Consider the following 27,834-nt stretch of genomic DNA (forward strand, 5'->3'; position numbering starts at 1 on the left):
TTTATTGCAGAAACTAATTTGACAATAGCCGTTTTACATTGTCAGTGTAGTTTCCGTAGTTGTGAGTGCTTCAGGACCTTTGGTGACATCATGTGACCATGATGTCACCACAGGTCCTATACCCTGTGGGAGTATAAAAGAACTGAGGAAGAGGAGACAGATTGGCTCATCCTCTGTAGTGTGTGTGTGAATGTATGTGTGAGCGTGATCTCTGTGTATATGTAGGAGGAGGAGTCCCCGCTGTGTGCCCGGGCTGGAATAAAGGGGACTGTCACCAAGGTTCCTAGGGGGACTGTTTCCAGGGGACATACATTTAATTAGGAGAGGGACCACAGAGAGTTCCAGAAAGGTTGAGGGAGGAGCTAGTATAAAAGGGGCTGAGGACGCCAGCAGAGGGCAGTCGACGAAGCAGGAGAGAATGAGCAAGGAAGCGAGAGGGCACAAGAGAGGGGAGCAGCGACTGGAGAGACTGAAGGGAGATGGCACCGAGCCGTCCAGCATAGAAACACCGACCGACCGTCCGTTTGCGCTCCTAGCGGCTGCCACCGCCCAACTTAAGCCCGTGGTTGCGGCCTGTCCGCTGCCGCCACCAGCCTGCAGCTGTGGCCTGTATGCTGCCACCCGCGGCCGCCACTGCGTCACCCCAGCCCGCGGCTGCGGACAGTCCGCTGCCGCCCACGGCCATCACCGCCTAACCCCAGCCCGCCGCTGTGGCATGTCCGCTGCTGCCCGCGGCCTCCGCAGCTTGGCTCCGGTTTGCCACCACCCGCGGCCGCCGCTGCCCATCTCCATCTTGTCTGGTCCCTGGGCAATGCCATACCGCCTCCACCGGGAGGCGCAATGCAGAGGAACCCTTCACGGGCCTGCTGTGCCCCCACTTTGCCTGGGCGTAGGAATGCCTGAAGTCTCCGCCAGATCCTTGTCGGCTGGGCCCAGCGGCTGAAACGCCGAAGCATCGCCGAACAGCACTCTGCCGGACATCAGAGAGGATAAGTGACACGTTGTAGTTAACATTCAGGACCCATAGTCGGCCATACCGCGGCCCTATAGTGAACGGTCTTTACCGGCTTGGTTGTGTTTGTATTACCAGTGTATTCTTGTTTTGATCCCTGCGAAGATAACTGCTGTTAGCTTGTTTGGTTGCTTGAGATAGCCCCTATAGGCATCTATGTATATTGTGGTGCAGTAACCTTTGTTAAAGCTAGGGGGTGCTGTATATGCTACTCAGAATATGCATGTGGGTGTATGTCTAAACGCCCATGATAAAGCCTGTATGTGTCTGGCTGTGTGGAATAGGACCTGTAGTGAGGTCATGACCATGTGATCCATACCTCACTTGTGGGTATGGTCATGTACCATATAGTGTGACTGAGGTCTGGTCACATGGGTTGTGTGTTTGATCCTGAGTGGTCAGAGTGCAAGGTCCCAGAAGGCCTGTGTGTGTTGGTAGTGTCTGGGACTGAACTTCCTGGAAGAGCACGTGGAAAGGCTCGGACCTGGTAGACCCTGTGATGGCTCTGTGTAGGGAAGCTACTGCCCGGCTGTGGCTCTGCAACTGTAGATGGCCTAGTGGGCAAGGCACTGTCTGGAACAGTGATCCCAGTGCGGCCGCTTCCCTGATAACCCATGAGGGATAAACTGTGAGTAACGCTGACTGGGGTCAGTAAGAGACTTTGTATGCTTTACATGGTAACGCTGCATGCGTGCTGGACATGGCACAGCCTGTGTGCCCACAGGCCTGAGAGAGCGAAGCTCTACTATGGACACTAAGAACTCGTCTGTCTGATGTAAGACTGTTTGCCTTGTGTTCCTGTGACTTTGGTTTATGAAGGAAATAAACCACACAGACTCTTACTTTAAGCAAAAGTGTTCCTGTGTGCCTCAATATCACAGTTAAGCAAGTTAACCCCCTTCCACTCATTTGGTGTATCTCTACAATTGGTGGAGAATGCAGTCACTCTGGTAGCCTTGTTGCTAGGTGTAGCGGACGAGGTCTACAAACTCGGTTGCTACCGGCAACGGTTCAGGAGGCACGTGTGAGGTGTTTTGCTGTGACTCGGTGGGGTCACGAAGTTTTCTCTAGTCAGCTTGCGATGGCTCGGTGGGGTCACGAAGGTGACAAGCGTCTGGCTGTAACTCCGCGGGGTTACGAAGCTTGCTGTGGATCGGCGGGTCAACAAAGACGACGCAGCAGAAGCATGCAGAGACTTGTGGTAACAGGAGCTGCAGTTACAGTTGCAGCAAGAGGTTCTGCAGCAGCAGGAGCTGCAGTGATGCCAGCAGCCGCTTGTGATCGGCAGCCGGAGGTGCCGGCAGGTTTGTGGCTACAATAGGAGCTGTGGCAGTTCCAGCAGGAGCTGGTGGGGTGTCGTAAAAGGACATCAGAGGTCCAGTGCAGACAATCTTTTAAAGGGCCAGTACAAGCCTGAGAGACATACCTGTTTTGTGTGAACTGGACCTGAGAGGACTGTGCGAAGTCCACGGGTAGAACCCCAGGGAAGGGGTGGTGTTCCTAAAGGGGATGGTATTTCAGACAGCAATGGGTGCCAAAAAAGGGGTGGCGTACCCAAAGGGAGCGGTATCCCAAAAGGGAGTAGTTGCCCAAAAAGGGGTGGAGTCCCAAAAGGGGGTGGTATCCCAAAAGGGAGTAGTGGTCCAAAAAGGGGTGGAGTCCCAAAAGGGGTGGTACCCTAAAAACGAGTGGTAACCCAAAAGGGGGTGGAGCTTCCAGAAGTTAAACGGGTGGGGCAGACAGACTGCTGCCAGGGCCAAGTGTACTATATATGTCCAGTCTGCTATATGAATTACCCACATGGTGAGAAGCTTCGGGGGTGTGTCCTGCTCATGAGTGGGGAGGATGTGTTTGGAATGGTTGATTCTGGGGGCTCAGTGACCCTAGTGAGGACTGTGCTAGAGAAATGTATAATGTCCGAAAGGAAGATTGCGGTCACCTGCATCTATGGGTGCACTAAGGACTATGTAGTAGCCATGGTGATACTCGAGACAGACAGGGACATTAAAAGCCATGATGTCGCTGTAGTCCCAAACTTAATCTGTCCGGTGATAGTAGGCTGGGACTCTAGGCTGTTTTCAGACTTGTGGGAGGGAGGAACTCCTCTACAGCAGGAAGATGGAGGACTCTCTACTGATGGGGTGGCATTCCTTAAGGCAATAGCACATCCCACAATGGACAGGTCAGGCTTAGGGGCGACTGGAGGAAGGGATGCGTCTGCCCAATTTACTGACCTGACGTCACCTGAAGGGTACCACAGTGATGTTGAGACCCCCAGGACACCGCAACACCTTTGCTAGAGTCTTACAGATATTAGAGGAGACTCATGGGGATCCGACGAATGTGGGGGAGCTGAGAACCCGGTTGTTCAGTCGTATGCTGGGGGAAGGGGAGGCAGTCACCTAGTATATGAATATTCTACAGGAATTGTACATGGCCATTGAGCGAAAGGATGGCGTAGGTGTGGGACCCATCGACATCACCCTACGCGAACTATTAGTGACCGGACTCCGAGACCCTCTGACTAAGCAGGCATTACGGGAGCAAGTCCGGGTAAACCCACGCATGGCTTCCTCCGAGGTGGGGAGTCAGGCACGTGCATGGGAGCAGGAACAGGGACTGACAGTCCCCAAGGGGAAGGTCTGGAGCACGGAGGTCTCATTGGAGAGCCACAATGGGTGGAAGAAATGAAACGTGAGCTGAAGAACATCAGAGGCGAGCTGGCCGTGGTGAAGAGAAGGGCCGAGGCCACCAATGAATGGACTGGTGCGGACCCGGGGCCCTGGGGTCCTCACAATACCAGGGGCAGTCGGTCCCCATGACCTCGGGAATGTTATGAATGTGGAGAACCTGGCCACTTTGCTCGAGAGTGCCCGCGGTGTGGGAGATATCCACCCTGGTGGCCATTAAACTAGAGGACTTTGAGCTGGGGGGGCGCCGCTCGGAGCCAGAAACCACGATGTGGGGTGGTGGAAGTCCCGAAGATCTGATGGTGAAGTATCCAGTGATATGGTCAGAGGTCGAAGGCCGTGCCGTACGGTGCCTAGTAGATACCGGGTCGCAAGTTACGACCATGCCAGAGACTTATTTTCGGCAGCACTTTCCCGAAGCAGTGAGACCTCAGTGGGGGTCCATGATAAAGTTGGTAGCCACCAACCAGCTACCAATTCCTGTCATCGGAGTAGTCTGGATGCAGATTTCATTATGCGGCAAACCACTAGGCCCCCGAGGAGTGATCCTGACCCAGGGAGACGCAAACGATAAACATCCAGTTACCCTGAGTATGAACATATTGTGAGAGTTCGGCAGCCTACTTTTCAACGAACCCACGCAAGAGACTCTGAACCAGTGGGGTTCCCGCACGCCTTAAGAGCGGGTCTTCCAGCAGTTGGTGCTGGGAGCGCGAGTCCTCCAGGACTGCCAGGAGGTCGAGGCACTGGGGAAGGTGATCACGCCGGTGGCTCCTTCACTCGTGCTGCCGCCCGGGCAGACAGTAGTGGCCTTGCCTATTCTGGCCCCTGTGCCTCTGGAGGGAGTGGAGATACAGGTGGAGCCGTGCTTCTCGGAGCGCCTACCCCCTGGAGTCCTGGTGGCCCGCACCTTGGCTACTGTGCAGCAAGGGACCATCCTGGTGCGCTGCGTCAACCTCGAAGACCAAGACATCGCCCTGAAACCACGGGCCGAAATGGTGAAACTGGTGAGACCTCTGGAGGAGGTGCTCCCGACCCCGGCGTTCCAATTAAAGGTGCAGGCAGTGGACCCTTGGGCGGTATCTATCCGATCTCTTAGGACCACCGGGTCCCCAACCGAAGAAAAGGGATGAGCCATCCTGGAGAAAATGCGAGCAGAACTCTCTTGCCTTACCCCGGCCCAAAGACTCCAGGTAGAAACACTTCTGGGCCAGTACCAGGAGGCATTCGCCAGCCATGAGGACGATTTTGGATGTACCACAGCCATCACGCACGGCATTCCAACTGCAGGAATGGCTCCTATCAGGGAGCGATACGACAGATACCCCCACAACTATACCAGGAGGTAAAAACACTACTGGGCCAAATGCTGTGAAAAGAAGTTATCCGAGAAATCCAAAGTCCCTGGGCCGCCCCTATCATGTTGGTCTGCAAGAAGGATGGGACCTTACGATTCTGTGTAGATTATTGAAAATTGAACGCCGGTACCATCAAAGACTCATACCTGCTGCCTCGGATAGAGGAGTCCCTATCCGCTCTGGGGAAGGCAACATACTTCTCGACCCTAGATGTGGCCAGCGGGTACTGGCAGGTGCCAATGTCCGTGCTAAGACCACATTCATCTTACCCATGGGACTGTTTGAATTTAACCGCATGCCGTTCGGGCTGGCCAACGCCCCTGGTACCTTCCAACGGCTGATGGAACGGTGTCTGGGAGAGCTCAACTTCGAGGCCACGTTGATATACCTGAACGTCATCATTATCTATGCCGCCACATTTGAGGACCACCTGCGGCGGTTGGGGAAGGTGCTCTGGCGGCTGCAGAAGTACGGGTTGAAGGTAAAACCCCAGAAATGCCACCTGTTCCGTACACAGATTGAATATCTGGGACATACCATCTCCGCTGAAGGCGTTAGACCATCAATGGAGAAGGTCGCTGCGATCCAAGGGTGGCCTACCCTCGAGACGGTAAAAGATGTGCAAGACTTTCTGGGGTTGGCCGGATATTACCGTCGCTTCGGAAAAAACTTCACCCGTCGAGCCCGAGCCCTGCAAGACTTGCTGAAGGGGGCCCCTGCTGGAGCAAATGGATGGAAGATTCAATGGCGAGAACCGCAGGAGGAGGCCTTCTGAGATCTCAAAGCCGCACTCTCGGACGCCCCAGTGTTAGCTTATGTGGAATTCTCATAGCCGTTCATACTACACACCGACAGGAGTCTACACGGGCTAGGAGCTGTGTTGTCCAAGATGGCTGGGAAAGATTGATCGCTTACGGTAGTCGATCACTCCATGACTCCGAACGCAATCCCGACAATTACAGCTCCTTTAAGCTCAAACTCCTCGTGGTAGTGTGGGCCATGACGGAGCGGTTCGCAGAGTACCTGGCGGGCTCTGAGGAGGTGGTACGAACTGACAACAACCCACCGGCCCACCTCGATAATGCCAAAGTAGAGGCCCTGGAGTAACGATGGGTGGCCCGAATGTCCAAGTTCAAGTACAAGATCATCTATAAATGGGGAGTGGAGAATGTGCATGCGGACGCCCTCTCCAGGTTTCGATGTACAACCCTGGGGCGAAGCCGAGATGATGAACTAGAAGAAGAGACGCCGTTCGCCCTGGCCCCCGGCGGACTCACAGCTACAACCCAAGAACAATCCCACATAGGACTCACTAGGGGCCTGTTAGAACAATCCCGGGACAAATGGATCCAGCAGCAACAGGAAGATGGGGAGATTGGGCCCCTGTGTCAATGGGTGGCCACCGGCAAGATACCTAACGACACTCAGAGGCAGGCTTTGACTCAGGACACGTTGATGCTACATCAATGGGAGAAATTGGTAATCAGAGGCGGACTATTGTACAGAAAAGCAGTGTCACGGACCACATCAGCAATAGCTTGGCAGGTAATAGTACCAGGAGCCCAACTTAGTGAACTAGCTTGAGAGGCCCACGAAAAAGGGGCTCATTTTGGAGCTTAAAAGACTTTTCAGTGGTTGCAACAGGTAGCCTACCATCCTCGCTTGCAGACTGCTGTGGAAGAAGCTTGCCGTGCATGCCGTCTGTGTGAGCTAACTAAACCGCCCGCACAACGGGCCCCAGCACAGACAATAGTAACGTCAGCACCCCTCGAACTCTTGATGATAGACTCTTTGACCATTGGCCCCGCGTACCAGGGGTACGAACACTGTCTTGTCATGGTAGACCATTTCACCAAATTGGCCGTGGTAACTCTTACTCGAGATCAAACTGCGGAGTCAGCCGCCTACGCGATTTGTAAAAACTTTATCCAAGTATACGGCTGCCCCAAAGGATCCATTCACATCAGGGTGCTTGCTTCCTGGGAAAAGTCATGGAAAAACTACACCATCTATATGATATTGATAAATCCCAGACCACTCCGTACCACCCCCAAGGGAACGGAGCCTGCGAACGATTTCATCGGACATTAATCCAAATGTAACATACCCTGGAGAGCGACCGAAAAGCCCGCTGGCCTGACTACATCCCTGAATTATTGTGGGTCTATAACAACCGGGTACACCGAGTCACAGGTTACACCTCTTACTCGCTGCTATTTGGTCGAGAAGGCAAGGGAATCACGGAGGTGGAGTTAAATCCAGAAGAGAAACAACCATGGACAGGGGTCTCCTCGTGGGTCCGGAACCACCGGCATCGGCTGCAAACCCTACACCGAATCGTCCACATAAAACTTCAGGACCTAGAACTCCCAGGGGGGACCCTACCGCAATCCATCGACCTCTATGCCAGAGATTGGGTACTTGTACGAGACCAACGCCCTCAGAACAAGTTGGAACCCCGCTGGGAAGAAAATCCCTATTGAGTGTTGCGCCGAGTAAGCCCCGATGGGCCCATGTACGAAATACAATCTGAAAAAGGCGGGGACCACCCTACTCGTATCATACACTGTAATATGTTACGACCCTGTGCCTCCACCAACCCCCGCACGTCCCGAGGCCCCTCCTCCGGTCTCAGAACCTTCGCCAGCCGTATGGCTGCAGGACGATGAGGAAGACCTCCCAGCAGTATAAGCGGACACTTCGAGAGATAATTTTCCAGTGGACCCAGTCGACCCACCAGGCCTGGTCGACCCACCACCTTCCACCACCCCAGAGGACTCCACCACAGACGAACCACGACGCTCCGAGCGGTCAACAGCTGGCAAATCCCCCGAACTCTACGAACAGGATCAGTTCATATGGCAAAAGAATCTTTCGTCTCAAGAAACCGGCCCAGGCCTTCCCAAGCCCTCGCCCGAGGACTGGCGAGCATACAGGATGGGGTAGTGTAGGAGGAGGAGTCCCCGCAGTGTGCCCGGGCCGGAACCAAGGGAACTGTCACCAAGGTTCCTAAGGGGACTGTTTCCAGGGGACATAATTAGGAGACGGACCACAGAGAGTTTCAGAAAGGTTGGGGGAGGAGCTAGTATAAAAGGGTCTGATAACGCCAGCAGAGGGCAGTCGACGAAGCAGGAGAGAAGGAGCAAGGAAGCGAGAAGGCGCCAGAGAGCCAGAGCGAGAGCCAGAGACAAGAGAGGGGAGCAACGACTAGAGAGACTGAAGGAAGACACCACCGCGGACAGAAGGGAGACGGCACCAAGCCGTCCAGCATAGAAACACCGACTGACCGTCTGCGCTCCTAGCGGCCGCCACCACCCGACTCCAGCCTGTGGTCGCGGCCTGTCTGTCGCTGCCCGCAGCTACCACTTCTCCACTCCAGCCCGTGGCTGCGGCCTGTCCGCTGCCGCTCCACTCCAGCCCGCAGCTGTGGCCTGTCCGCTGCCGCCTGCAGCCTCCTCAGCTTGGCTCCGGCCACCGGCTGCCACCAGTTTGCCACCACCCGCAGCCCCTGCTGCCCATCTCCTTCTTGGGGCTGCGGCCTCCATTGTCCGGTCACTGGGCAATGGCGTACCACCTCCCCCGGGAGGCGCAACGCAGAGGAACCCTTCAGGGGCCTGCTGTGCCCCCACTTCGCCTGGGCGTAGGAATGCCCAAAGTCTCCGCCAGATCCTCTTAGGCTGGGCCCAGCGGCTGAAACGCCGAATAGCACTCTGCCGGACGTCAGAGAGGATAAGTGACACGTTGTAGTTAACATTTAGGACCCGTAGTCGGCCATACCGCGGCCCTATAGTGACCGGTCTTTACCGGGTTAGTCGTGTTTGTGTTACTAGTGTATTCTTGTTTTGATCCCTGCGAGGATGACTGCTGTTAGCTTGTTTGGTTGCTCGAGATAGCCCCTTTAGGCATCTATATAGATACACAAATATATATAAGTTACATCTTAAAGTTCATTTCGTCTCCCACCTCATCACTGCATCCGCGTGCCAGCGATTACTACATATACAATTACGTCTATATGTGCTCTGTGTACACGTGTCTGTATGTATGTGATCTGTGTAATGTATACATGTATCTGTATTTATGCACTCTGAGTATACATGGACAGTTAGGTCCAGAAATATTTGAAAAGTGACCAAATCTTCTGCATGTCACTATTATTGAAAATTAAACCACTGAGATGCAATTTATGTGTAGACTTTCCTCGTTTATGATGTTTTGCCAGGCATTTACTGCAGCTGATTTCAGTTGTGCTTGTTTGTGAATCTTTGTGCTCTAAGTTTTGTCTTAGGCATGTGAAATGCATGCTCGAGACATCTGGTGATTGACTTCGTCATTGCAGATTATTCCACTTATTTGCCTTAAAAAAAACTCCTGGATTGCTTTCATGGTATGTTTTGTGCCTTTATCCAACTGTAATGTAAAGTACCGTCTAATCAATCTTCCTGCATTTGATTAAATCTGAGCAGAAAGTATAGCCCTATACACCTCAGAATTCATCCGACTTCTTCTGTTTTCAGTCACATCATCAATAAGCACTAGTGACCCAGTGCCATTGGAAACCATGCATGCCCATGCCACCACACTGCCTCCACCATGTTTTACAGAGGATGTAATATGCTTTGGATCATGAGCTGTTCCAAGCCTTCTCCATATTTTCTTCTAACCATTGTTCTGGTATAAGTTGATCTTAGTTTAATTTGAATGCATCCCAGAACTAGAATTCTTTAGATGTATTTTTGTCAAAGTCTACTCGGGCCTTTCTATTTTTTAAGGCTGATTAATGGTTTGCACCTTATGGTGAACTGTATGTATTTGCTCTCATGAAGTTTTCTCTCTATGGTAGACTTATCTAATGAAACACGTACTTCTTGGAGAGTGTTCTTCACTTGGGTCGATGTTCTGAAGGGTGTTTTCTTCACCATGGAAAGGATTATGCGATCATCTACCACTGTTGTCTTCCATCGACATCCACACCTTTTTGAGTTGCCAAGCTCACAAGAGCTCTTTTTTTGCAGAATGTACAAAACCATTGATTTGGCTACTGTAACATTTTTGCTATCTCTCTGATGGATTTCTCTTTTTTTTCAGCCTGATAATGGTCTGTTTATTCTCCATTGATAGCTCCTTTGACCACATATTGTGTGCTCGCAAATGCAAATGCCATGCTTGGAATCATCCTCAGACCTTTTAACTTGTTAACTGATGATGGATTAACGAGGGAATAGACCATGAAAGAGCTTTTGAGATAATTATCCAATTAGTTTTGCTCCCTTTATAAAGAGACAGCTACATATTAAAGAGCTGTATTTCCTGAACCCTTACTCCAAATAGGAAGTGAATACCCTCAAATTAAATATGAGTGTCACAATTCATTATGGAATTCATGACAGTTCTGGTTCTGCTCACATTTAAATGTTGCTTTTTTCCTTTTGGTCTAGGAAGAGTTAATGTCTGTCACTTGCTGGCTGTTATTTTAGGTTGGTCAGCTGATGTTGGTTGGTAACTACTCCCTACTTAATTTAAATAGTCACATGACCCATATAGAGTTACTTCTTTGCAGACCAGCTAAAAGTTTGGAGCTCTCCTGTTTCGGTGGTGTTGCTTTGGGAGTGCAGATTCCTGGTGCCATATTCTCTGCTGCTTTAGAGGTTAGCAGCAGAACCTGAAGCTTGTTTGAAGTGTTTGTCACTTCCCCTCAATTTAGTGTGATTGATTAACGAGCAGAGAGAGCCACAAAAAAAAACAACAAAAAAAAAAACTTAGCCTTAACCTCCTATATATTCAGACCTAGCTAGGGGGAGCATTTATGCAGGGGTGGCATTTATGCACATGTAATCTAAGTACATGTATCAAAGTACTTCTGGCAGTTATAACATGGCAGTTAAACAGGGCAGGAGACAGGTAAGACATTTATATACATCTACTCTCTGTACATTTGGAGTACAACAAATATATACCATATGCATTTGTGTAATTTTTATCCTGGCCGCTGCATTCACACACATCCACCGCCCTGGCATTAACTCTCCACACTCCATCCATATTGGCCCCTCGCTTCTTTCCTCTCCTATGTATAGCACTCATGCTCTTTTCACATTGTTAAATTGCACAGATCCAGCCAGTCCCACCATTCAACACCAGAGAGGCTCTCACAAATCACTTAACCATCTGCTCACTCTTTCTATCCTCCTTCTCCTAGTTGCAGGAGACATTGCTCCCAACCCTGGTCCCCCATGTTATAGAAAGTCAAACCCCCCCACTGCTACACTCAGAAACCCCTCTAATCTTATTAATATTCCCTGCATGCCATCTGTCTCTCTTAATTGTGCACTTTGGAATTCTCGCTCAGTGTGTAACAAACTCTCCTTCATTCATGACTTCTTCCTTTCTAATTCTCTTAACCTCCTGGCTCTTACTGAAACCTGGATCCAGCAGTCAGATACTACCGCTGCTGCTGCTCTTTCATACGGGGGGCTACACTTCTCTCATACCCCAAGATCAGACAATAGAGCTGGTGGAGGCATTGGTCTGCTCCTATCACCAAAATGTACCTTTCAGGTTATCCCTCAAGTACCCTCACTTGTCTTCCCTTCTTTTGAGGTCCATGCCGTCAGACTCTACACCCCCTTCTCCATGCGAGTGGCGGTGGTGTATCGTCCTCCCGCCCCTCCCATCAGTTCCTGGATCATTTTGCCACTTGGCTTCCACATTTTCTCTCCTGTGACATCCCTACCCTCATCATGGGAGATTTCAACATCCCCATTGCTCTTCCCCTCTCCCCATCTGCTACTCACCTTTTATCTCTAACCTCCTCATTTGGCCTTTCGCAGCTTACTAATTCTCCAACGCATGAAGACGGAAACTCCCTCGACTTGGTCTTCTCTCGGCTTTGTGCAGTGGATGATTTTGCAAACTCCCCTCTCCCGCTCTCTGACCACAATCTTCTTTCATTCTCTATAAAGAACTGCCAGGCTGCTCAGGTCACCCCCACTGTCCAGACTTATAGAAACATACAGGCCATTAACACCCAGAAACTTCTGAAGAACTTGCAGTCTTCATTGGCCCCTATCTCCTCCCTCTCATGTCCTGATTCTGCATTGAAGCATTACAATGAAACACTTCAAAGTGCCCTGGATGAATTTGCACCCCCTATAAATAGAACACCACAACGCAGACGGCGACAACCCTGGCACACGGTGCAAACACGTTTCCTGCAGCGGTGCTCCAGGTGCGCCGAACGTCTGTGGAGAAAATCCAATCTACACAAAGATTTAATCCATTTTAAGTTTATGCTTAGAACATACAACACTGCCCTTCACCTCTCCAAACAAACCTATTTCAACACCCTCATCATCTCACTGTCCAATAACCCGAAACGTCTCTTTGACACTTTTCATTCTCTACTCAATCCAAGAGTACAGGCCCCAACCACGGAGCTCCGAGCTGACGATCTGGCCAATTACTTCAAAGAAAAAATTGACCAGATCCGACAGGAAATTATCTCCAAATCCCCTCATACCATGCACTGTCCTCCCTCCCCCACTGCATCTAACTCACTCTCTGATTTTGAACCAGTCACAGAAGAAGAAGTAAGCAGGCTCCTTGCATCTTCTCGCCCAACTACTTGCACCAGTGACCCATTTCCGTCACATCTCCTCCAGTCCCTTTCCCCTGCTGTCACCCCTCACCTAACTAAAATATTTAACCTCTCTCTCTCTTCTGGTATTTTTCCCTCCTCATTTAAGCATGCCATCATACATCCACTACTTAAAAACCATCCCTCGACCAAAACTGTGCCGCTAACTATAGACCTGTCTCTAATCTTCCCTTCATCTCTAAACTCCTGGAACGCCTGGTCCACTCCCGTCTTATCCGATATCTCTCAGAAAACTCTGTTCTCGACCCTCTCCAATCCGGTTTCCGCTCTTTACACTCCACTGAAACTGCCCTCACTAAAGTCTCTAATGATCTGCTAACAGCTAAATCAAATGGTCATTACTCCATGCTAATTCTCTTGGATCTCTCTGCAGCATTCGACACTGTGGATCATCAGCTCCTCCTCACTATGCTCCATTCCATTGGCCTCAAGGACACCGTTCTCTCCTGGTTCTCCTCCTATCTCTCCGACCGCTCCTTTACTGTTTCTTTTGCCGGTTCCTCCTCCTCTCACCTTCCCCTTACTGTTGGGGTTCCTCAAGGATCGGTTCTAGGCCCCCTCCTCTTCTCCTTGTACACTGCCCCTATTGGTCAAACAACCAGTAGATTTGGTTTCCAGTACCATCTCTATGCTGATGACACCCAATTATACGCTTCTTCTCCTGACATCACGCCAGCCTTTCTAGAAAACACTGGCGATTGTCTAAACGCTGTGTCTAATATCATGTCCTCACTATATCTGAAACTGAACCTGTCAAAGACTGAACTCCTTGTGTTTCCTCCCGCTACTAATGTACCTACACCCGACATTGCCATTTCCGTGTGTGGTTCCACTATTACTCCCCAGCAACATGCCCGCTGTCTTGGGGTCATACTTGATTCCGAGCTTTCCTTTGCCCCCCACATTCGATCACTGGCTCGCTCTTGTCATCTGCACCTCAAAAACATTTCTAGAATTCGACCTTTTCTTACTTTTGACTCTGCAAAAACTCTTACTGTTTCTCTTATTCATTCTTGTCTCGACTATTGTAACTCTCTTCTAATCGGTCTCCCTCTTACCAAACTCTCCCCTCTCCAATCTGTCTTGAATGCTGCAGCCAGGATCATATTCCTCACCAATCGTTACACCGATGCCTCTACCTTGTGCCAGTCATTACACTGGCTACCCATCCACTCCAGAATTCAGTATAAACTTATTACCCTCACCCACAAAGCCCTCCATGGCTCAGCACCACCCTACATCTCCTCCCTTGTTTCAGTATACCACCCTACCCGCGCCCTCCGTTCTGCTGATGACCTGAGGTATCCTCAATAGTCAGAACCTCCCACTCCCGTCTCCAAGACTTTACACGTGCCGCGCCAATTCTTTGGAATGCACTTCCCAGGTCAATACGATTAGTCCCCAATCCCCACAATTTTAAGCGTGTCCTGAAAACGCATTTATTCAGAATGGCCTATCGCCTCAACACATTAACCTAACCTATCCCTGTGTGGCAGAGCCAAAAGTTTTACCATAACCAGGTTCCCAGCATCATGTTCCCACATGCTTTATGCATCCATTAGCCCTCTGTGTCTGTACTGTTACACACTTAACATTATGGCTGGTCCATACAATCAGGGCAACTGTTACCACCCACCTTTCGTGTCTACCTCTTTCCTCATAGACTGTAAGCTTGCGAGCAGGGCCCTCACTCCTCTTGGTATTTGTTATAATCTACTGTATGTGATTATTGTTATGCTGTAATGTCTATTGTCTGTACAAATCCCCTCTGAAATGTAAAGTGCTGCGGAATATGTCGGCGCTATAAAAATAAAATTTATTATTATTATTATTCCCCTGTGCTTTACCATCTGCAGTGGTGAGGCTAGCATCCTTGCTGGCTAGTGCACTAGCCAGGGTATATTGAGGTGACAATCAGGGACTAGGCACATAACGGCGGCAGGGGAAAGAACCCGCATAGGGGAACTTATGAACAGGTACAGGTTGGTGTCAAGAGGTGTTCCATCCCTCGCTCTCTACTGTTAGGGCTTTCCTTTCCCTTTTCCATCCCATCATATTTGTATGTTGTGTCGTCCGCCGGACTTACCTGTGTCCGAGCGTGACATTATTACCGACAGTACCATTTTTCTAGAGACCCTATGGCTCAAGCGGAAGCTATAGCATGCCTGATCTAGACTCTTACGGATGAGGTTATGGAGTTGCGGTCTCAGGTGGTGTAGCTGCTTCAGCTTGTGTCTGGGTTCTTGGTCTCGGCTCATGCCCAGGCTCAACGGAACGGATTTCTCTCCCCGACAGGTTTTCTGAAGGGAGAGATAAATTTATATTGTTTAAGGAAGCCTATAAATTATATTTGAGGCTACACCCTCATTCCTCAGCGAGTTAGGAACAACGAGTGGGGTTTGTAGTCTCCCTTCTTAAAGGGAACCTGTCAGTAGGATTGTGCACAGTAACCTACAGACACTGTCAGGTCGGCGCCATTATACTGATTACAATGATACCTTGGTTGATGTAATCCTTCTTGTGGTTGTTGTCTAATCTTTATTTTCAGTTTTGAGTTAATGATATGCTCTTGCTCCAGGGCGTCCTGTTGGGGGGTCTTCATGTGGCGCTCTGATTAGGTATTCAGCAGTATGGCTTCTAACAAGTCACTTATACCTCAGTGACCTTCCCCCTAGTTTACGTAATGAATATTATATGTATCTTGGAAAAAAAACCTCTCCTGCAGGCAGGGACCGGTGGTTTCGAGTGCATTGCAGCTTGATCGTATATGTAGTGAATTATTTTCATGTTTGTTTGATATAATCCTGAAGTTCCAGAAAGAAAGAAAAAATCCATTTGAAAATAGTGCCAGATCTGGCTGCAGTGGAATTGTGTTGGTACCAAGATAATGTCATCCCTAATCATCAGATAGAGTTCTGATGATACGAGAGACTATGGCTGACCGTATCCACATATTAGCCCCTTCATGACCCGAGGTATTTTTGGTTTTGCGTTTTCGTTTTTTGCTACCCTTCTTCCCAGAGCCATAACTTTTTAGTTTTTTTTCCATCAATATGGCCATGTGAGGGCTTGTTATTTGTGGGAAGAGTTTTACTTTTAAACGACACCATTGGTTTTAACATATTGTGACCTGGAAAACAGGAAAAAAATTCAAAGTGAGGAGAAATTGCAAAGAAAGTGCAATCCCACAGTTGTTTTTTGTTTTTCTTTTTTACTAGGTCCACTAAATGCTAAAACTGACCTGCCACTATGATTCTCCAGGTGATTATGAGTTCATAGACACCAAACATGTCTAGGTTCTTTTTTAACTAAGTGGTGAAAAAAAATTCCTAACTTTGTTGAAAAAAAATTGCACCATTTTCTGATACCCGTAGCATCGCCATTTTTCGTGATGTCAGGTCGGATAATGCCTTATTTTATGCGCGCCAAGCTGATTTTAACGATACAATTTTGGTGCAGATACGATCTGCAATGTCGCAGCGACCAAAAAAACGTAATTCTGGCATTTTGACTTTTTCTCGCTACACCATTTAGTGATCAGGTTAATTTTTTTATTGACAGATCAAGCGATTCTGAACGCGGCAATTACAAATATGTGTATGCTTGATTTTTTTATTGTTTTATTTTGAATGGGGCGAAAGTGGGGGTGATTTTAATGTATTTTATGTAATTTATATGTAAATTATTTTATGTAATTATGTAATTTATGTTTTTTATATTTTTAAAAACATTTTTTTTTTCACTTTTGGCGTGCTTTAATAGTCTCAATGGGAGACCAGAAGCTGCCATAACCTGATCGGTTCTGCTACATGCAAGCGATGTGTCATGGTGTGAACTGTCCTCTATGCCGCGACTCGCAGGACAGCACTAACACCAGGACAAACAAGGGGAACACCGGAGAAATCAGATACAATGGTGGGCCCTGCACTAGAGAACGGGGACGTGGAGACCTCCTGCACTCCCCTGAGCCAGTGTCCCTACACTCCTCACGTTCCCTATACAGGCTCGTCACCTGTCGCCGAGCAGGATACCTTAGTCCCTAGCTCACCCTGCACCTATCCCTTACTAGTGAGCTGGATGGTGCAGAGACTAATCCCACCGCTGCACTAATACACACACAAGGAAAAATATACAAACAGGGAAAACACCACTTAGCTTTGCTCTATTGCTATTGCTCCCAGCAACAGAGTCCGGCACCCGAATACAGCTTTCCTCCTGAATAGCTGCTACTTCACTAAAGCTTTGTCAGAGCTGCAAGGAACTCCTCTCTGTAGCTCCTTCCACACCAAGACTCTGACTGAGCTGCAAGGAACTCTTCTCTAGCTCCTTCCTTCACCAAGGATTCTTGGAAATGACCAATATCACCAACAGTGATTGCAACCACCTGACACTCCTTTATTGGCAAGAGCCAGAGCAATCACACCTGCTAGTGATTCACATGTAATAATGCTAGCCACTACCGGGGGCCAAACTAGAACTAAAGACACCACAGTGTAATGACCCTAACGGCCACCGGGGGCAAAACTAACTTTAAGCCAAAAGTTTAAAGGAAAAAAAAAGGTTACTTGTACTAAATCTGTCACAATCCAGCATGGATCGTGACATGATGTTCAGTGTTGTCCTTTTTAGAAGTGCACAAAACTGTGGCCAACAGCACTTTTATGCATGCGTAAGAAGATCATAGGGCAGACAACGTCCACAGTTCCTGCATCTGCCTCATTATAGGGAATCATCTGCAGGGGGTTCCGTCTGAATCTGGTATTTCACAGATTTACATGGAAACCTCGGTGTAAGCGCTCAGCATAGAACTCAGGATAAATGTGCGCTGACCCTTACTGCGATCTTTTGGAGGCATAATGAACAAAGCAACAGCAGATGAAGAATTAATTTTTTTACGCCGCTTCTCGTGTGGTATAAGTGATTAGATGACTTTTTTCTTTGAGTCGTTGTGATTACAGTGATGTCAGATTTTTAACTAAAAGATGCTTTTTTTGTAAAACTTGCATTGCCATATGCCATATTTGGAAGCTAGAATTTTTCCATATGCCGACAGGGTCATTAGAAGGCTTGTTTTTTTGAGGGACGAGCTGACGTTTTTGTTGGTACCATTTTCAGGCACATGACGTTTTTTGATCGCTTTCTATTCCGATTTTTGGGATGCAGAATGAACAAAAAAAAGCAATTCAGGAATTTTTTTTTTTATGGCATTCGGCCTATTGTAAAATTCATAAGGCAGATTTATTCTTTGGATCAGTGTCATTACAGCAACGCCACAGTTATTATATCTTTTCTATGTTTTGGTGCTTTTACAAAAAAAATATTTTATAGAAAAACTAATTATTTTTGCATCGCTTTATTCTGAGAGCTATACATTTTTCCGCTACTAGAACTTTTTGGCAGCTTGATTTTTGCTGGGCCAAGATGATGTTTTCAGTAATACCATTTATATTTTCATTTGTTTATTTTATCCATATTTTGTTCTGCAGTATGATGAAAAAGCATTGTTTTTTGCCCCGATTTTTATTTTGTCACAGTGTTCACTGAACGAATTAACTAGTGTAACGGTTTTATGGGATAGATCGTTCCAGATGTGGCAATACCAGAAATGTCCTTTTTTTTGTTAAGTTTGTATTTTTATGTAAAAAGAAATCAGTACAATATATATATTTTTTATTATTATTTTGTTTTTTCACATTTTTACAATTTTTTTACTCCTTTTTTTAATATCGAGCACAGCATTTTGGGGGTTAAACTGCCAGGAGCGGTGCGGTCACAGCTCCTGGCAGTGATTGCTGTGTGTCACTTATAATGTTAGCTGAAAATATGGCGGCGAAAAATTACAGGCAAAATCCTGTGCGCGCAAAATCGCCTGGATGTTCTCAGTATGTCTAAGGTCAGGAAGGGGTGAAATTAGCCATGCTAAACCAGAAGGATTAAATGTTATTATTAAGCATACACATAGAGAAAAGAGAAGTTCATTGGCACATCCATCTAGGATATATATAAAACTTGCCTTTACTGGGAGAAATAAATTAAAACATGGCAATAGTTCAGGTTTCACTTTTACCATGTTTTTTTTAATTGTAATTTTTATTTAAATACATTTTTTGAGTTTTACTGGAAAAGAAAAAAATGTAGCCATTTTAAATGTTTCACTGTCATTTATAAGTTGTCAAGCAATATTATTCAATAATAATATTTTAACTTTCGGTTAAAAATTTTCAAGTATATAAGGTGTAAAAACTCATGAATGAACATGGTCGTGCAGTGATTGGCTGGCCGCACAGCATCATCAGGGGTATAAGAGACCAGACGCCGCCCTGCTCGGCGCACTCAGCTCTGGATTGAGCTAGTGTAGGGAGAGCTGCTGCCGAGAGAGGGTCAGATTTGGGGATTTATTAGTCAGTGTGGGGTCTACCATCCTAAACTACTCAAATCCAGCTAAACCAACAGTCCATCTAAGGACTAATTCCGGAGTATATATGGATCGCCCGTCAGGGCAGTGGGGTTACTCGGTACCGGGCCGGTGTCTCAGAGGGATGTGTCACGGTGGCGGTGACCCAGTCCGTGGCCCTGGGCGTCCATGGAAAAGGGGTGAAACGTATCTAAATAAAGTTTATAGGTGGATGATACGTGTCGCCACCTGTGGTGCTCGGCAATGAAGGGGCTACGCTGACGCTGCAGGCCGATCCTCTAGGACAGATGGTATAAGGCAGCAAGATGTAAGAGCTCCCCACAGGTAGAGCTGTAGTCCCAGGGCAGTAGTAATAGGTGTTGAGGAAGAGGGTGCAGTGTCTGGCACAGAGATGTAGCAGTGCTGAAGGGGTTGCAGGCAGAAGTGTTATGATTGAGTCACCGTAGGAGGCAAAAACAGAAATGCTAGCTAAGTCCAGAAAACCAGAGAGGTTGGCAGCTATCGGATTGCAGACCCCTGATCCTATCCACAACAACTAACAGTAGCCATGGGGGGTTCCTACGATGCCCTAGACCCCTCGATCACAGCCGGAGAATTAAATAGGCCTAAAGAAAGAAAGGGGAAATCTAAACTGCCCCAGAGCAGACCCCAAAGCAATAGGCAGCCCCCAACATCTAATGACGGTGAAGCAAGATGAAAACACAAACACAGACAGAAAGATAGACTGAGCAAAGACGGGGCCCAAGCTAACTAGATAGGAAAGGACAGGAAGGCTGCTGTCTGCAATCCGTGAAAAACCCTATGAAAATAAGAGCCAACAGACTGACAGTGAAAAAGGCCCTGAAGACGCTAGGCTTCAAAAAGCTATGTCAGTACTCGGGAATATTCTGAAGACAGAGCAACCGGCAAAAGGAGATTCAGCTCACCCCAGCAGGGAATGGCAGAATCCAGAAAAGCAAGGAAAACAAAAACAAAACACAAATGTTAACAGGCAAAGCAGAAAACTTAGCTTTAGAGGAGCAGGAATCAGACTGGTGTCCTAGAAGTCCACAGAGAAATCACCCGCAGGGCAGAAGGGCGTCGGCAGCCTAATATCCAGTCCGTGACTCCACTCAGCCAGTCATCCTCATTAGGCTCAGGTGCCTGATAATCAGGCTCATTATCTTCCTTTAGGGTCAATTATTATTCTATTATTATATGAGAATGAGAGATTGTCATTATCTTCCTTTACCAGAATAGGGAGTTCACCAGACCTCAGTGACGAAGGGGAAAATGAACTCACAACAGTACCTCCCCCTTGAGGAGGGGTCACCGAACCCTCAACCATGCCACCAGGGCGATCAGGGTGAGCCCGATGAAAGGCACGCACCAATCTTTTGGCATGAATATCAGAGGCAGAGACCCAGGAATTATCCTCCTGACCATAACCCTTCCACTTAACCAAATACTGGAGTCTCCGTCTAGCCAGACGGGAATCCAGTATTTTCTCTACCTCATATTCCATGTTACCTTCAACCAATACAGGGTCTGGAGGTGCCACCCCAGGAACAACAGGTTAAACAAACCTCTTCAACAAGGACTTATGGAACACATTATGAATTTTAAATGTGACAGGAAGAGCCAAACGAAAAGAGACCGGATTAATAATCTCCAAAATCTTGTAAGGTCCAATAAATCTAGGCTTAAACTTAGGAGAAGCCACCTTCATAGCAATATTTTTTGATGATAACCACACCATATCACCAATCTTAAACTGGGGACCAATGGTCCTATGTCGATTGGAAAACCGCTGGGCCTTTTCCTGGGAGAGAGATAACTTATCCACCACTTGGTCCCAGATCTGGTGCATTCTCTCCACCACAGTGTCAACACCTGGGCAGGCAGAAGGCTCCACCTGCCCTGAAGAAAATCGAGGATGAAACCCAAAGTTACAAAAAAAAGGTGACATCAACGTGGCAGAACTAGCTCTATAATTTAAAGCAAATTCGGCCAAGGGCAAAAATGAAACCCAATCATCCTGATCAGCGGAAATAAAACATCTCAAATACGACTCCAAAGTCTGGTTTGTTCTCTCTGTCTGCCCATTGGTCTGAGGGTGAAAAGCAGAGGAGAAGGACAACTGAATTCCCAGCTTGGAACAGAAGGTCCTCCAAAATCTAGACACAAACTGAACTCCTCTGTCAGATACAATGTTCTCAGGAATCCCGTGTAAGCGAACCACCTGTTGCAAAAACAGGGGCACCAACTCAGAGGAAGATGGCAACTTAGGGAGTGGTACAAGATGAACCATCTTAGAGAACCTATCACAAATCACCCAAATAACAGTCATTCTTTGAGAGACCGGCATATCAGAGATGAAATCCATTGAAATATGGGTCCATGGCCTCCTGGGGACCGGCAAAGGCATCAACAACCCACTAGAGCGAGAACAATATTTAGACCGGGAGCAAGTCCCACAGGACTGCACAAAATTCCTGACATCATGAGACAAGGTGGGCCACCAAAAAGAGCGACTCACCAGATCTCTAGTACCAAAAATACCTGGATGACCAGCCAATGCAGAGCAATGAACTTCAGACATCACTCTTTTCTTCCACTGGTCAGGAACATACAACTTTCCACTGGGACAATGCTCAGGTTTGTCCTCCTGGAACTCTTGCAGAGCAAGTCTCAAATCGGGCGAGATGGCAGAAAGAACTACCCCTTCGCCTAAGATGGTAGCAGGCTTCGTCACCACAGGAGAATCAGCAAAGAAACTCCTAGAGAGGGCGTCTGCCTTGACATTCTTAGTTCCAGGAAGAAAAGAGACCACAAAATCAAAACGTGTAAAAAACAAGGCCCACCTAGCCTGTCTAGGGTTCAAGCGTTTAGCCGACTCTAGGTAAATCAAATTCTTGTGGTCAGTGAGGACCACAACTTGATGTTTAGCTCCCTCCAACCAATGTCTCCACTCCTCAAATGCCCATTTCATGGCCAACAGTTCCCGATTCCCCACATCATAGTTACGTTCAGATGGAGAGAACTTTCAGGAAAAGAAAGCACAGGGATTCATTTTAGATGTTACAGGATCCTTTTGGGACAAAACAGCTCCTGCACCAATCTCAGAAGCATCCACCTTTACCTGGAACGGGAGTGAGACATCAGGTTGCCGCAAAACTGGGGCGGAGGTAAATCTTCGCTTCAGCTCCTGAAAGGAAGCAACAGCCTCTGGAGACCAATTCAACACATCAGCACCCTTCTTAGACAGATCAGTCAATGGCTTGGCAATACTAGAAAATTTTGCTATAAATTTCCGATAAAAATTAGCAAAACCCAAAAACTTCTGGAGGGCCTTCAAAGAAGTGGGCTGAACCCAATCATAAATGGCCTGTACCTTGGCCGGGTCCATTTCAATAGTTGACGGAGACAAAATAAATCCCAAAAATGAAATCCTCTGTACTCCAAAAAAGCATTTCGATCCTTTGACATACAGGGAATTCTCCCTCAAGATCCGGAACATAGTCCGAATATGTTCCACATGAGAATCCCAATCCTTGGAGAAGATCAAAATATCATCCAGATAGATAATCAAAAATTTATCCACAAAGTCTCGGAAAATATCGTTCATGAAGCACTGGAAGACAGAAGGGGCATTAGTGAGCCCAAAAGGCATCACCAGGTACTCAAAATGTCCCTCCGGAGTATTAAACGCCGTCTTCCATTCATCCCCCTGCTTAATGCGGATAAGATTATACGCCCCCCTGAGGTCAAGTTTGGTAAACCAGCAAGCACCTCTAACTCTAGAGAATAGATCCGAAATCAGGGGTAACGGATACTGATATTTAATAGTAATTTTATTGAGGGCATGATAATCAATACAAGGCCTTAAAGAACCATCCTTTTTGGCCACAAAAAAAAACGGCACCTAAGGGTGAAGAGGATGGTCTAATATGACCCTTCTCCAACACCTCCTTAATATAGGACCGCATAGCCTCATGCTCGGGTACAGATAAATTGAAGAGCCGACCCTTGGGAAATTTACACCCCGGGCTTAGTTCAATTGCACAGTCATAACTCCTATGAGGAGGCAAGGACGCAGACTCATTCTCACTAAATACATCATAAAAGTCCGCCAAATAGTCAGGAACATCATGCGACTGAGGAGAGGTGGAAAAAACCGGAGCCTCACTAAAGGCACACCGACAACCCCAACTCACCACAGACACAGATTTCCAATCCAAAACTGGATTATGAATTTGCAACCAGGGAAACCCCAGAACAACGGCATCATGCAGACCATGCAACACCAAAAATCTGCAATTTTCTTGATGGTCTGGGGCGACCCGCATGACCACCTGGGTCCAAAACTGAGGTTTATTTTTAGCCAAAGGAGTAGCATCAATCCCCCTCAAAGGGATAGGCGTCTGCAGAGGTGTCATCGGAAATCCACGACGTTTAGCAAAATCCAAGTCCATTAGGTTTAGCGCTGCTCCAGAATCCACAAAAGCCTTGGCGGAAAATGTGGACAGGGAGCAGATCAGAGTAATTGCCAGAAGAAACTTAGGTTGAACACCACCAACAGAAAACGTGTGTGCAAAGCGTTTCTCTCGTTTAGGACAAACAGAAATAATATGCGAGTCATCTCCACAGAAAAAACACAGCTTATTACGCCTTCTGAACTCCTGACGTTGCGCCTTAGACAAAACTCTATCACATTGCATAGGTTCAGACGTCTGTTCAACCGGTGGCAACACCTCTCGTGCAATCCTGCGTTCACGTAAACGCCGATCAACCTGAATGGCTAATGACATAGAATCGTCCAGACCAGAGGGAACAGGAAATCCCACCATAGTATCTTTTATGGCTTCTGACAAACCCTTCCGATATAGAGCAGCCAAGGCATTATCATTCCAGGTAGTAAGGACCTCCCACTTTCGGAACTTTTGACAGTACAACTCTGCAGAATCTCGACCCTGGTTCAATGCCAACAGGGTCTTTTCAGCCTGATCAATAGCATTAGGTTCGTCATACAACAACCCCAAAGCTTGAAAGAATGCGTTCACATTAGTCAGAATAGGATCATCTGGTTTTAAAGAAAACGCCCAATCCTGGGGATCGCCACGCAGCAAAGAGATGATAATTTTAACCTGCTGCACGGAGCTCCCTGATGAGTTAGGCTTCAAGGCAAAAAATAATTTACAATTATTTTTGAAACTCAAAAATTTAGATCGATCCCCAAAAAATACATCAGGTGTAGGGATCTTTGGTTCAACAGCATGCGAACGAGCAAGGTAGGCAGAAATTCCCAGCACTTCCGCAGCGAGCTGCTCCACACGATCAGACAATTGCTTTATCTCCATTGAGAGAAAAAAAAAATTCCCCCTACGGCCTCAGAGATATAGAGGAAAGAATATACACACACTTTTTTTTTTTTTTTAAACACAATTCTTTCCTGCTATTGAGTACCCTAGGATCTGCGGTATGGCGGGTGATTCTGTTATGATTGAGTCACCATAGGAGGCAAAAACAGAAATGCTAGCCAAGTCCAGAAATCCAGAGAGGTTGGCAGCTATCGGATTGCAGACCCCTGATCCTATCCACAACAACTAACAGTAGCCGTGGGGGGGTTCCTACGATGCCCTAGACCCCTCGATCACAGCCGGAGAATTAAATAGGCCTAAAGAAAGAAAGGGGAAATCTAAACTGCCCCAGAGCAGACCCCAAAGCAATAGGCAGCCCCCAACATATAATGACGGTGAAGCAAGATGAAAACACTAACACAGACAGAAAGATAGACTGAGCAAAGACGGGGCCCAAGCTAACTAGATAGGAAAGGACAGGAAGGCTGCTGTCTGCAATCCATGAAAAACCCTATGAAAATAAGAGCCAACAGACTGACAGTGAAAAAGGCCCTGAAGACGCTAGGCTTCAAAAAGCTATGTCAGTACTCGGGAATATTCTGAAGACAGAGCAACCGGCAAAAGGAGATTCAGCTCACCCCAGCAGGGAATGGCAGAATCCAGAAAAGCAAGGAAAACAAAAACAAAACACAAATGTTAACAGGCAAAGCAGAAAACTTAGCTTTAGAGGAGCAGGAATCAGACTGGTGTCCTAGAAGTCCACATGAAATCACCCGCAGGGCAGAAGGGCGTCGGCAGCCTTATATCCAGTCCGTGACTCCACTCAGCCAGTCATCCTCATTAGGCTCAGGTGCCTGATAATCAGGCTCATTACCTTCCTTTACCAGAATAGGGAGTTCACCAGACCTCAGTGACGAAGGGGAAAATGAACTCACAACAAAGAAGGCAATGACACAACAGGGAACAGTTTCCTTTACCTTTACTATGCTTTGTAAGTGCAGTCCAGGGTCCAGATTACAGATGGAACAGGAGTTGATCAGCCTGGGAGCAACTTAGGAATCTCTCTATGCAGATGGGTTGTGTAGTCTCCTTTCTAGCGTTTGTTTGAGGCACTTGCAGTACTGAGTTACACTGAAGTTCCCCTTGCTTGCTCTCTTTAGAACTCCCCTCTTATGGCAGACAGCCGTAGCCTCCTTTTTCTGGCTCACACAAGTAACTGCTGTGCCTCCGAGTCTTAGCTGGGAACAGCGCATTTACAGCCTCTCGTTCCTCCAGTTTCTGCTGCAGGACCATCAGCATCCATACAACCTCAGATACCGGACTCCGGACCATGTGCTACAGCTAGAAGTGAGCCTGAATTCTGCTCAATCCTCCAGCTCCTCTCTCCACGTCTGCACTCTTTTCCCTCTTCACTAGTGATGGGTAGTTCGTGAGTGAGTAGCTCAAAATGAACTAATTTTCAGAGTGAACTAGTTCATCTAGTTCACCATCCTGACAGAGATTAGTTCATTATGAACTAAACAACAAGTGGGAGGAGACAGAGAGTGATCCCTACAGCTCCAGGAAGCTCCCTGCTCTGTCTCACACTTGCTCTTTATAGCTCCTGATGCTGGAAAAGAAGGTAGTAAAACACTATACCACACATCAAATACAAATATAATAGTAATAATAATATTATTAATAAAAACTGAAATTGCACAGTAGACAGATACAGCTCATATATGTGTATGAGAGAGAGAGTGTTTCTGTGTGTGGTTCATGCCCCTCACCTGTCTTTATGATAAGATTAGCCTTCTGTAGAGGATCAGCCTCCTGTAGCCTAGAAGATCAGTCTTGCTAATGTTATATAATGATCAGATGTACTGTATTAACTATTTCTGATCATTTTAACAAAACTATAACTCATCCTAGGAGCCACAGCTTCTGTGTAACGAACTAGAACTGATCAATCTCTTCTCAGCAGAATCCAGAGAAATACTGAACTAAATGAACTAATCTTTTGAACTAATCTTTTCAGTGAACTAGTTCATGGTGAACTAATCACCAAAATGAACTAGATTTCCCATCACTACTCTTCACAGAACTGAACTATCTTCCCTTTCCTGACCCCGGGGAGCAGCTCCTCCCTCAATTTGGTTCAGAGCTCCCTCTGCTGGCCTGGAGTGGGAACTGTGCTGTGTGCTGGATTTACCTGACAGAGAGATCATTCATTGCTTCCAAGCATGACATCACCCTACCTAGGAGGAAGATAATGCCACTGTGGCGACCATACTCCTGGGGGCGCCACATATAGGTTGTAGTGTTAGGTAGGCAGGGTAGTGTACGTCGTTCTATACATATCAGTGCAAGGCCTGCAGGTCTTGTATGTGTGTATATAGATATCGTTGCATACATCAAGAGGGCCCATTCCATTACTGTCTGCTGCTGCTACATATAGGATATGTTGACCGCCCCAGGTCTAATTGGCTAGGATTTTTTTTTGCCAGGTTAATAGAGATTATTTTATTGTCAAGCAATCCAGAGCCCTTTTTTTTTCATTTGCTTTTTGACACTGCACAATACAGCCAGATGCTTTTCCTAGCACAGCATGAAAATCCAGAAATTTGAAAGGGGTCCCAAAAATCACTTTTGAGTGCACAGAGAAATCTTTCATTTTTGGGCTGCTTTCACATTTGCGCTGTTTTGCGCAGCGTTTCGTGCGCACATAAAACGCAAGAAAAAAACGATTGCAAACGCAGCGATTTTTTGACGCATCAGCGTGCGCATGATGACAAAAAGACGCAGCGTTTGTATGCGTTTTTGCATGCGTTCGCGTATTTTATGCGCATGCGTTTTCTAGGTGTCAAATTTCACAGGAGGAAAATCCTTGAAAAATTCTTTAAACAGACTCCACCAATGGGACACCAGTGGGCGTGTGTCATGGGAATTCTTCATATATACCCTGTTTACAGCTGAATTCTTCAGATTTGGTTGCTTTTTCCTTTGTGAACATGGATCTGCATTGGAAGAGTTTTCACTTTAACTTGGATTTGGACATCGCGCTGGCTCAGGCTTTTGCATTTACTTGCCAGCAACAAAGAGAGAGAGAGAGACAGCGAAGATGGCAGTGGGGGCGTTTATGGATACATCCGATTATTGAACTCCTGGAGTGCTGTGGAGCATACCACACCCTCTACAGCGAGCTCCAGGGAAACCCAGAGAAATTTAGTGACTATACCCGGATGTCCCAAGAAACCTTCAGGGATTTGCTTGCTCGTGTTCAAGAAGCCATCCGGAGACAGGACACACAGCTCCGTCGTGCAATTCCTCCTGAGAAACGGCTCCTGGTCACATTACAGTATGTAATATTTACAAACCAATGCC

Source organism: Dendrobates tinctorius, unplaced genomic scaffold, assembly GCF_039654945.1.
Source record: "Dendrobates tinctorius isolate UK_male_01 unplaced genomic scaffold, ASM3965494v1 ptg000015l, whole genome shotgun sequence".
NCBI lineage: Eukaryota > Metazoa > Chordata > Amphibia > Anura > Dendrobatidae > Dendrobates > Dendrobates tinctorius.